At 41.1% G+C, this 9808-nt stretch overlaps 1 pseudogene; it reads right to left on the bottom strand.

Annotated features, from left to right (window-relative positions):
• LOC109834973 overlaps positions 1–8415 on the bottom strand; it is a 40266-nt pseudogene extending 31851 nt beyond the window's left edge.

Below are 9808 nucleotides of genomic sequence, written 5' to 3'. Positions count from 1 at the left end.
AGAAAAAAAAGCCATAACCAAAACAATGTATTATCTCAGTGCAATATGTTAGCTGATATTTAATTAACTATCCATACATTATGCATGCCCTCACATAAAAAAGCACACAGTTCCCATGTAATTTAATCAGGATCAAGAACTTTAGTTTTCTATCTAGCTAATTAGAATCAAGGACTTCAGTCCTCGGGCCAGATCTTTGCCTCTAGCTTTCTAGTTATAAAAACCAAAAGAAAATAACAAAGATGCAATAATCATGGTTCCTTTACCTCCATCATAGCCATGACACTATCCTTATTGGTCCGCAGAACTTGCATCACATTTTCACAGGTCCTTTACCTCCATCATAGCCATGACACTATCCTTATTGGTCCGCAGAACTTGCATCACATTTTCACAGGTCGACCTGAAATTGCCTTCAATACCACTAACTTCCGTAGCCTTCACGAGTATTGTAGTTAAGCGAAAAGGTACCTGCTCATAGGTCATAACATTTAATAATTTGTAAGTTGGAATCGATGAATCCTCTAAAGTACTTTATACGATTCAAAAACCTTGAAAAGAAATTAAAACAGAGAGAGAGAACACTTTGCTGTTTGACACATAATATTTACTTGCCTTCTCTGGGAACTTCTCTGTTCATGGAAGCCTCAAAACAATCTCCAAAATCAATATGCAATATCTTTCCACTGAAATGAGAAATTTAAAATATCACCACTCAGGATACTTCCTCAAGATCATCCAATGTAGTAGAACTCAAAACCTAAGTTGCATGGGTGCAGGTATGGGTATACGGGTGCAGGTATGGGACACGGCAAATTTGTAGAATGTAGGATACGGGGACACGCCCCGACTATATGTATGTATGTTATGTATATTTATATGTATTAAAATAAATAATTTACATAAGATCTATATTGTTATTTATTTACATTAAATCAATATACAATAAATAGATGTGAACTGTAGAATATACGTCCAAGAAGAGTGTAAGGATTGTTTTAAATTAAAACATGTATTATATAATTCAGTATACGGTTGAATAGACATATGCCTATTGTACGCAGCGGAACCGAAAAATCACAAACGAGATAAAAAACAAGTACCACAGCAGGCAAGACACCAAATTTACGTGGTTCGGCAATATGCCTACGTCCACGGGGTAAGGAGGGGATAGATCTCACTAATAGAGAGGGAGAGTACAAATAAAGATTACAATCGCTCAATAATATCTCACAAACAAATCACTCTTGATTTTTCCTCTACTCTCAATCTCTCACACAAAATTGCCCAAATACCAAATCCTTATCACTCTCTTAATCACTCACAATAATCTCTCTTAGAGCTACTCTAAGAAACTGATTCAGCATAAGGTTATAACCTCCTCCCTGTCAATTAGGCCACAAATCCCTGCCATTTTTGACCCTTTTTTTTTCTTTTGCGGAAAGCTTGGTAGCTTGATGTTGTTGACACAAACAAAAGGCCGGTGCCTCTTTCTCTCATTTTCAACAAATCACGCACTGAAAGCTTCCTTTGGTGGCTTGAGATATTTGACCAACAATGCCTACACTCAAGAAGTGTTTAAGAAGTTTCGATACAGGTGCGTGTACGTGTCGGATATGGGTATGACTTCTGATTTGAAGTACCCAGGTAATATAGCAGAAAACTAATTTCTATAATACCTGAACCAGTGCAGCATAAGATTACTTGGATGCCGATCTCCAAGTCCTAGCAGAAAACCAACCTGGAAAATGCAAAGTACCATATAAGTTTAGTTTACCCAGATGAATAACTATGAAATTCTTATGAGAATGACAGTTGAAGATGCTACTTGTCTAGGGAATAACATACCATACTCATCACAGCCAAGCTTCTAGTATAATTTGTACGACGATCAAGCCAAACTTCAGAAGTCCGGCTTTTTAGCCAGAGAACCTATAATGAAGTTACATTATTTTGGTACGGAAAACACACGGACGAACACAATTAAACTTCAATATATATTCCAGACATTACAGACAGCACATCAGAGCAAATATAATACCTTTGCCAAGTCATTTCCTTCAGTATTTTGCCAAGCATGCTCGAATACTTCCACCTTGGCTATGAACGGCAAGCGATCATAATCAGGCGCAAAAGCCAGCATAAGTCTGTGTTCTTGATTCAAATGGATCTGGAATAACACATGGATGATAAGACCTATCCAGTGAACATGCTCTAGCGAAGTGATTTCATAAACATAGGTTCCACAGCTTAATGATTTAAACATGACTTGGAATGAGTAGTCATGAAAACCTACCTTCCTCGCATCCCTGTATTCCCGAATTAAATGGTGTAGGGTATCACAATTTGGAACCCATATATCCAATCAAACCGCTATTTGGGGACTAAGGAATGACTGAATAGCGTTGAATGGAAAGATCTTTTTCTGCAGTTTTCCTTTGGTTCTCCAGAACAGCGTTCACCAAACCGAAAAGCTAGAGAGGATAGACAATTCAAAAATGCTAAATTAGCTGGTACTCAACAATATAATCATGTTGATAATGTTAAAATCATCCAAGCAAGCAGATGTGCTTCTGAACCGAAATGAAGAATGAGTTGATTTCCTTTGATGAATCAAACAAAGGTAACATCATACATTCATTATATCAAGAAATCACATGCTCGTGGTTAATCCAATAACAAACAAAAATAAGATTTGACACAACCCGAGGCTACCATTCAGCCAACTGCAGTGAAATAAGTTAATTCCTGAGATGACAATTTGACTACCTTGTTCTTCGGTAATATTTTATAAAGCACTAATCGCAAGCTCCTTTCCGTTTAAGGCTCCAACCTTGTGTGTTTTATGGACATGGTGAAGCCTACGTGTTGACATGTTCTGTGCAATCTCCCACTAGCCTCATAGTTCACTGAAATAAATCATCAATGACGAGATATACATGAACTGGCCTGCTTAAAAGTTCAGCTAGTTGAATTCAAGATGGTACGCTAGAAATGAAATAGTAAGCTGATTCACAGGACTCCAAGCATGCACTAGGCACAATGGTATGTTGCGCGTCGGCGGAAGCGTGCGCACAAACCAAACGAGTCGTCGAGCAATGAGAGGAGAACAACTAACGAGTGCAATTCACAAAAGTACGGCCAAAATCACACACAAACACAGAGATTTATGTGGTTCGACAAATTGCCTACGTCCACGGGGAGAGGATGAGGAGATTTCACTATATGGAGGAGAAAACAACGGGTTACAACTCACACAAACTCTCAAAATAACCCTAACCAAAGATCTCTCACTCCCTTACAATAATCTCCCTCTCAAAGTGCTCAAAATAATCAATAATCTCCGATAAACGCCTCTCACAAAACCCTAGAAAACGTGTTTCTATTTATATGAAACACAAATCCAAAACAAGCTAGGAATAAGACTTCAGCCCGTATCCGCTATCGGTCGACTGATGGGAACTCATCAGTCAACTGGTAGCCCATCATCAGTCGATTGATGACTTCCCATCAATCGACCGTCCAGTAAACCGATTTTCAACCCTATAATTTGCATACTTTCGGTCGACTGATTCCGATTTTCAGTCGACCGAACCACACATTTTCTTGTAGCTGTTTTTCATGCGATTTTCAACAAGTCTTCGTTGTTTTCTACAACTCTCCATCTCGACAAAGTGTTTTCAAAACTGAGCTGACACCAACATGAGCACTAATGTGTCGTCTCGCCAAATTCGCCTGCACCAATATGGTTGCCTACGTACCCCTTTCTCTCATGGGATCAAACCGTCCGTAGTTCATCCAAATGGCCTCCGAAAGGCCTCAACAAGCACAAATTTGCAACAAGCTTCTACAATGTTCGAACTTGTTGCTCGGGACTGTTGTGCGCAACGGAAATTTTGGCAGCACCTCTGGTGCTCGACAAGAGAGTAGATCTCAACCAAATACATGTTTCACAAAGGAAACAAGAACCGAAAATAAAATATCTCAACAAAGTGGGATATCAGCTCTTCCTCACATCAGTTCCAGAACTGACTTGTCGAGAGAATCTAAACTCTCTATTACAAATCACAGCACGAACAATCAATTTTAACGTGGTTCGGCAAGTTGCCTACGTCCACGGGGTAAGGAGAGGGGATCTACTATTAGAGAGAAAAAGAATACAAATAGGGTTTACAATCACACAACTCTCACAAATTAAACCCTTAAATAGGCTCCCTGCTTTTCTACTAAAAAAAGGTCAGCCGTCAAAGACTTTTTCTCTCTGCGGTACGCCTGCACACAGCCCTTTGCATGAAGCTTTGCACGTCGCCTAAGATTTTCGTTCTCCCCCTTCCGCACTTGCGAATTTCCCTTGTACGCCGCTTTTTCCCACGCCGTCCTTGCACCGCACCCCCTCTGCTCTTGCACTGCCTGCAAAAACCCTAGAACTAGGTATTTATAGGGATGTGGCATGAAATCTCACGCGGAAAAGAAAACTCTGCTTCACGTGGGTGGTCCCCACCAAAACAAAACCTGTCTGCAACTAGCAAAACACGTGGGTGGGATGGGTGTGGCCCCCACACGCTATCTTCTCACAATTCTCCACCTCGGTGAAGTTTTTTCAAAACTGAGCTGACACCAACCAAACCAAATGTCTCACTTGCTGCGTATAGTACGAAGTGAAACAATTCATGACAACAGACTCAATCCATAACAAGTCGAGACCCAAACGAGAATGCGAACAAATTCCAAACGTCGGTATCTACTCCCAAATCGGCTGCATCATAAAGGCTGCCTACATATCCTCCTGCCCAAGGAATCAAGCCTTCACGTAGTTCACCCAAATGGCCATGAACGACCTCAATCTAATAGAAGAGTTCACAACCCTCCTCCAATGTCATCAACTCTGCGGCTGATAGCACCTCCAATGGCCTCAAAGTGTAACGAATCAAACACCTCCACCTGAGGTGAACCAATTGCCATATCCAAACTACATCTATCAGCTGCACTCGAATCAAAACCTAACTCATTATCTGTATCCAAAACCAATTGATCCCCAAGCTGTGTTACCTCAGTTGGAATCCCAAACAATACAGAATGTTCTAGAGTATGTGGAGTAATCTCCATCCAATGTGAAGTAGCATCACTCTCCACCTACTATGATACCTCTATGATCTGTCCAAAACTCTCCACCTGCTGAGAGTCAATAGGCTCCTTCATCGAAGCCTCATCCAATGTGACATTACCAGATCAAATATCCAATTGCGTTTTACCTCCAATCACAACGGTTGACAACTCTTTAATAGGATGATCCAAATATGTCGAAGCCTCAATCCAAAAACTCTTCTGCAGACCATTGCTTGACAACAAACACCGATCCTCCTCTAGCAAGGCATGGTTCTCTAAATTTACCACCCTATCTAGTTGCCCCAAGATTTTCTTTTCAACGAAGTGTCTCGAAATGCCGTGAGCTCGGCTCCAAAACAGAAACAAGTCCATCTTGTACCTCCCACCAAAATCAGAATGACGTATCTTTACCTTTCTGTCTATCACACACTTCTTCAATCTGTTGGAGACTACTAGGACTTTATCCAAAGGAGATTTGGTTGCAACCCAAATACGTCTAGAACAGCCACCAATAAAGGAAACCAAATATCTATTTCCTCCCAATGTTGCCTCATTGGAAGGCCCCCAAACATCCATATGAACCCCATCTGAAAGGCCCTCCATGCGGTGAATAGAGGTGCCAAACTTCACCTTGGTATTCTTGCTCACATCAAAGTGTTCACTGGATTTCAAATTGTAGGTCGATGCACCCATCTTCAAATTAAAACTGGAATGACCAAGCCACAAATACCGTAGTCTAGTCGAATCAACAGAAGTCGCTAATTCTCTACCTATCACTGTATCTCCAATCAAATAGTACATGTTATTCCTCCTGACGTCCTTAATCACAATCAAAGAGTCTTCCACGATCTCAAGAACCATGTCCTCAACACGAACCTTCAGACCCTCTCCAACCAAAGCTCCAATTGAGATCCAACACGAACCTTCAGACCCTCTCCAACCAAAGCTCCAATTGAGATCAAGTTCTTCCTCAAGGAAGGAACATATCTCACTCTCCAACCAAAGCTCCAATTGAGATCAAGTTCTTCCTCAAGGAAGGAACATATCTCATATCATATAACCTCTAACAGTCCCATCAAATATCTTGATGTGAATACTTCCTATCCCAAGGATCTGGCATGCACGGTTGTCTCCCATGTACACCACACCACTACCTAGCTTCTCAAAACTGGGGAACCATTCCCTTCTAGGACACACATGATAGGTCACACCACAATCCAACATCCACTCGGATTCCTCCGAATAGTTACCTGTAGGACTGATAGAAAGTGAATAAATAGAAGTATTAAAAATATTATCATATGATATAACGATGGTTGCTTCTAATGATGGTTGCTTCCCTTTTCCCTTCTGTTTATTCTTCATCCATTCGTCAAGCTTTGGACAATCTTTCCTCCAATGACCAGTCTCCTTGCACCAAGCACACTGATCTTTTCCAACTGTAGGATACCTTACTCTAGACTGTGACTTCCAATTCTTTCGGTTTGGATTCTTCCCTCTTATGACCAATGCCTCCGCTACCGGCTCAACTGAAGCCTCCTTATCCTTCTTTCAAAGCTAACAATTCACAAGTACAGCGGTGACCTCACTATACGAAAGGGACGCCTTCTCATTAATTAGGGTAAGAACAAATGTCTCGTATTCATCATCCGACAAAGAACTCAAAACAGCAACACATTGTCCTTATCTTCAATCATAACATCCACATTCGCCAAATCTGTAAGAAGCTTCGTGTTGTGGTTCATGTGATCACTAATGGAGGTTCCCTTCTTCAATTGGAAGCGATAAAGCCTCCTCTTCAAATGCAAGCGATTTTTCATACTCTTGGTTAAATACTTGCTCTCAAGGGTCTCCCAAATCTTCTTTTTTGAAGTCTCATTCATCACATCATACTTTAAATCTTGTGTTAAACAAGACCTAATAACATCACATGCCGTCCGATTCATCTTCTTACAAACCTTCTTTTCAATATCATTTGGCTTGTCATCCAACTCTAAAGTGTCTTCTAAATTTTGCATGTTCAGCGCATCTAAAACTTCGCATCGTCAAAGTCCAAAGTTGTTCGTGCTATTAAATTTCTCCACATCTATTTTCGTAGAGTGGATATTCAAACTTTGAATGGTCTTCACACCAGAAGCATCACCCTCAACACCTTCTTTCCCGCCATATTTCTTAACACACCAACAACCAATACGGAACAAACTAAAGAATATATCTAAACTTGAGAAAGATAGAGTTTTTACCAAAAATATACCACCTTAATCACCAAACAAAGCCCTAGACGAACTTCCAAAGCGATCTACTCCTCCAAATAGCCCAAGTGTAGCCCAAGCTCTGATACCACTTGTTGTGCGCAGTGAAAATTTTAGCAGTACTTCTGGTGCTCGATAAGAGAGTAGATCTCAACTAAATCCCTGTTTCACAAAGGAAACAAGAACCGAAAGTAAAATATCTTAACAAAGTGGGATATCGGCTCTTCCTCTCATCAGTTCTAGGACTGACTTGTCGGGGGAACCAAAACTCTCTATTACAAATCATAGCATGACCAACCAATTTTAACATGGTTTGGCAAGTTTCCTACGTCCACGAGACAAGGAGGGGGAGATCTACTATTAGAGAGAAAAAGAATACAAATAGGGTTTACAATCACACAACTCTTATAAATTAAACACTCAAATAGGCTCCCTGCTTTTCTGCTCAAAAAAGGTCAGCCGTCAAAGATTTTTTCTCTCTGCGGTACGCCACCACACAGCTCTCTGCATGAAGCCTTGCACGTCCCCCAAGATTTTTGTTCTCCCCCTTATACACTTGCGAATTTCCCTTGTACAACGCTTTTTCCCACACCGTCCTTGCACCGCACCCCCTCTGCTCTTGCACCACCTGTAGAAACCCTAGAACTAGGTATTTATATGGATGCAGCCCGAAATCTCACGCGGAAAAGAAAACTCTGCTTCACATGGGTGGTCCCCACCGAAACAAAACGCATCTGCAGCTAGCAAAACGCATGGGTGGAATGGGTGTGGCCCCCACATGCTATCTTCTCACAGGGACCACCTTCGTGAGCATATCTGTTGGATTGTCTTTTGTGTGGATCTTCACAAGCTCCACATCCCCATCTTCAAGAACATCTCGAACAAAATAATAATGAATGTCGATATGCTTCATCCTCGCATGGAAAACCTGATTCTTCGCCAAATAGATAACACTCATGCTATTATAATGAATGGTGACGGATCGCTGTGAAACACCAAGATCTTCCAAAAGTCCTCGAAGCCAAATCGCCTCCTTAACAGCCTCTGTAATCGCCATATATAATACCACCGTCGTCGATAAAGCCACTGTAGACTATAAGGTGCATCTCCAACACACCGGCGTACGGGTCAAAGTGAACACATATCCCGTCGTCGACCGGTATTTATCCAAATCTCCAGCATAGTCTGAATTGACGTAACCAATACACAGCTGCCCACCACTAGTGTCCCGCTTAAACACCAAACCAACATTGAGAGTACCTCGAATATACCTTAAAATCCATCTCACAACATTCCAATGACCCGGACCTGGATCGTGCATGTATCGTGAAACAATTCTAACTACCTGTAACAAATCTGGCCTCGTACATACCATGACGTACATTAAACTTCCCACTATGTTTGCATATGGAGTCTTCGACATCAACTCTCTATCTTCAACTGTCTTTGGTGAGAGATCAGCTAAAAGCTTTAAATGGGCTTCCAAAGGTACACTGACTGGCCTCGTCTCCATGCTCACATTAAATCGTTATAGAACCTTCTTCAAATAAGCCACATGTGTCAAACAAATTTTGCCCCTATTTCTGTCTTTGCCGATCTCCATCCCCAAAATGCACTTTGCTTCACCCAAATCCTTCATCTCAAACTTGCTCGAGAGCTGAATCTTTAATCTAACTATCGCGAATCTGGAAATAGAAGCAACCAATATGTCATCGACATAAAACAATAAGTATATGTACGTACCTCCATGCAACTTGCTATAGTACACGCAAGGATCAAACTGGCTCATAATGTACGAATGGCCTAGAATAAACCCATCGAACCGCTTATACCACTATCTAGGAGATTGCTTGCTAACTCCAATTTGTAGAGGAAAGATTCAAACTTGATAGATTTGTGAAATTACCCGACTTGAACCCTAGATTGGATTCCAAACAAACTCCCAATCACACGAGGAAGGCGAGACCTCCAACGGCAACTCCACAACGATATCTTCGCTGAAGCCTAGAACTCCAAGATCCAAGCTTCCAACACTGAGTTTCCTCTACCCAAACCAAACCCTATGTCTGAAACCCTAGAGCTCTGATACAAATTATTGTGTGTCGGCGGAAGCGTGCGTACAAACCAAACGAGTCATCGAGCAATGAGAGGAGAACAACTAACGAGTGTAATTCACAAAAGAACGACCAAAATCACACACAAACACAGAGATTTACGTGGTTCGGCAAATTGCCTACGTCCATAGGGAGAGGATGGGGAAATTTTACTATATGAAGGAGATAACAATTGGTTACAACTCATATAAACTCTCAAAATAACCCTAACCAAATATCTCTCACTCCATCACAATAATCTCCCTCTTAAAGTGCTCATAACAATCAATAATATCTGATAAACGCCTCTCACAAAACCCTAGAAAACGTGTTTCTATTTATATGAAACACAAATCT

The sequence above is a fragment of the Asparagus officinalis genome, chromosome 3, assembly GCF_001876935.1.
Source record: "Asparagus officinalis chromosome 3, Aspof.V1, whole genome shotgun sequence".
NCBI lineage: Eukaryota > Viridiplantae > Streptophyta > Magnoliopsida > Asparagales > Asparagaceae > Asparagus > Asparagus officinalis.
Note: the sequence above shows the minus strand (reverse complement) of the source record. Positions and strands in the feature narration are given on the sequence as shown.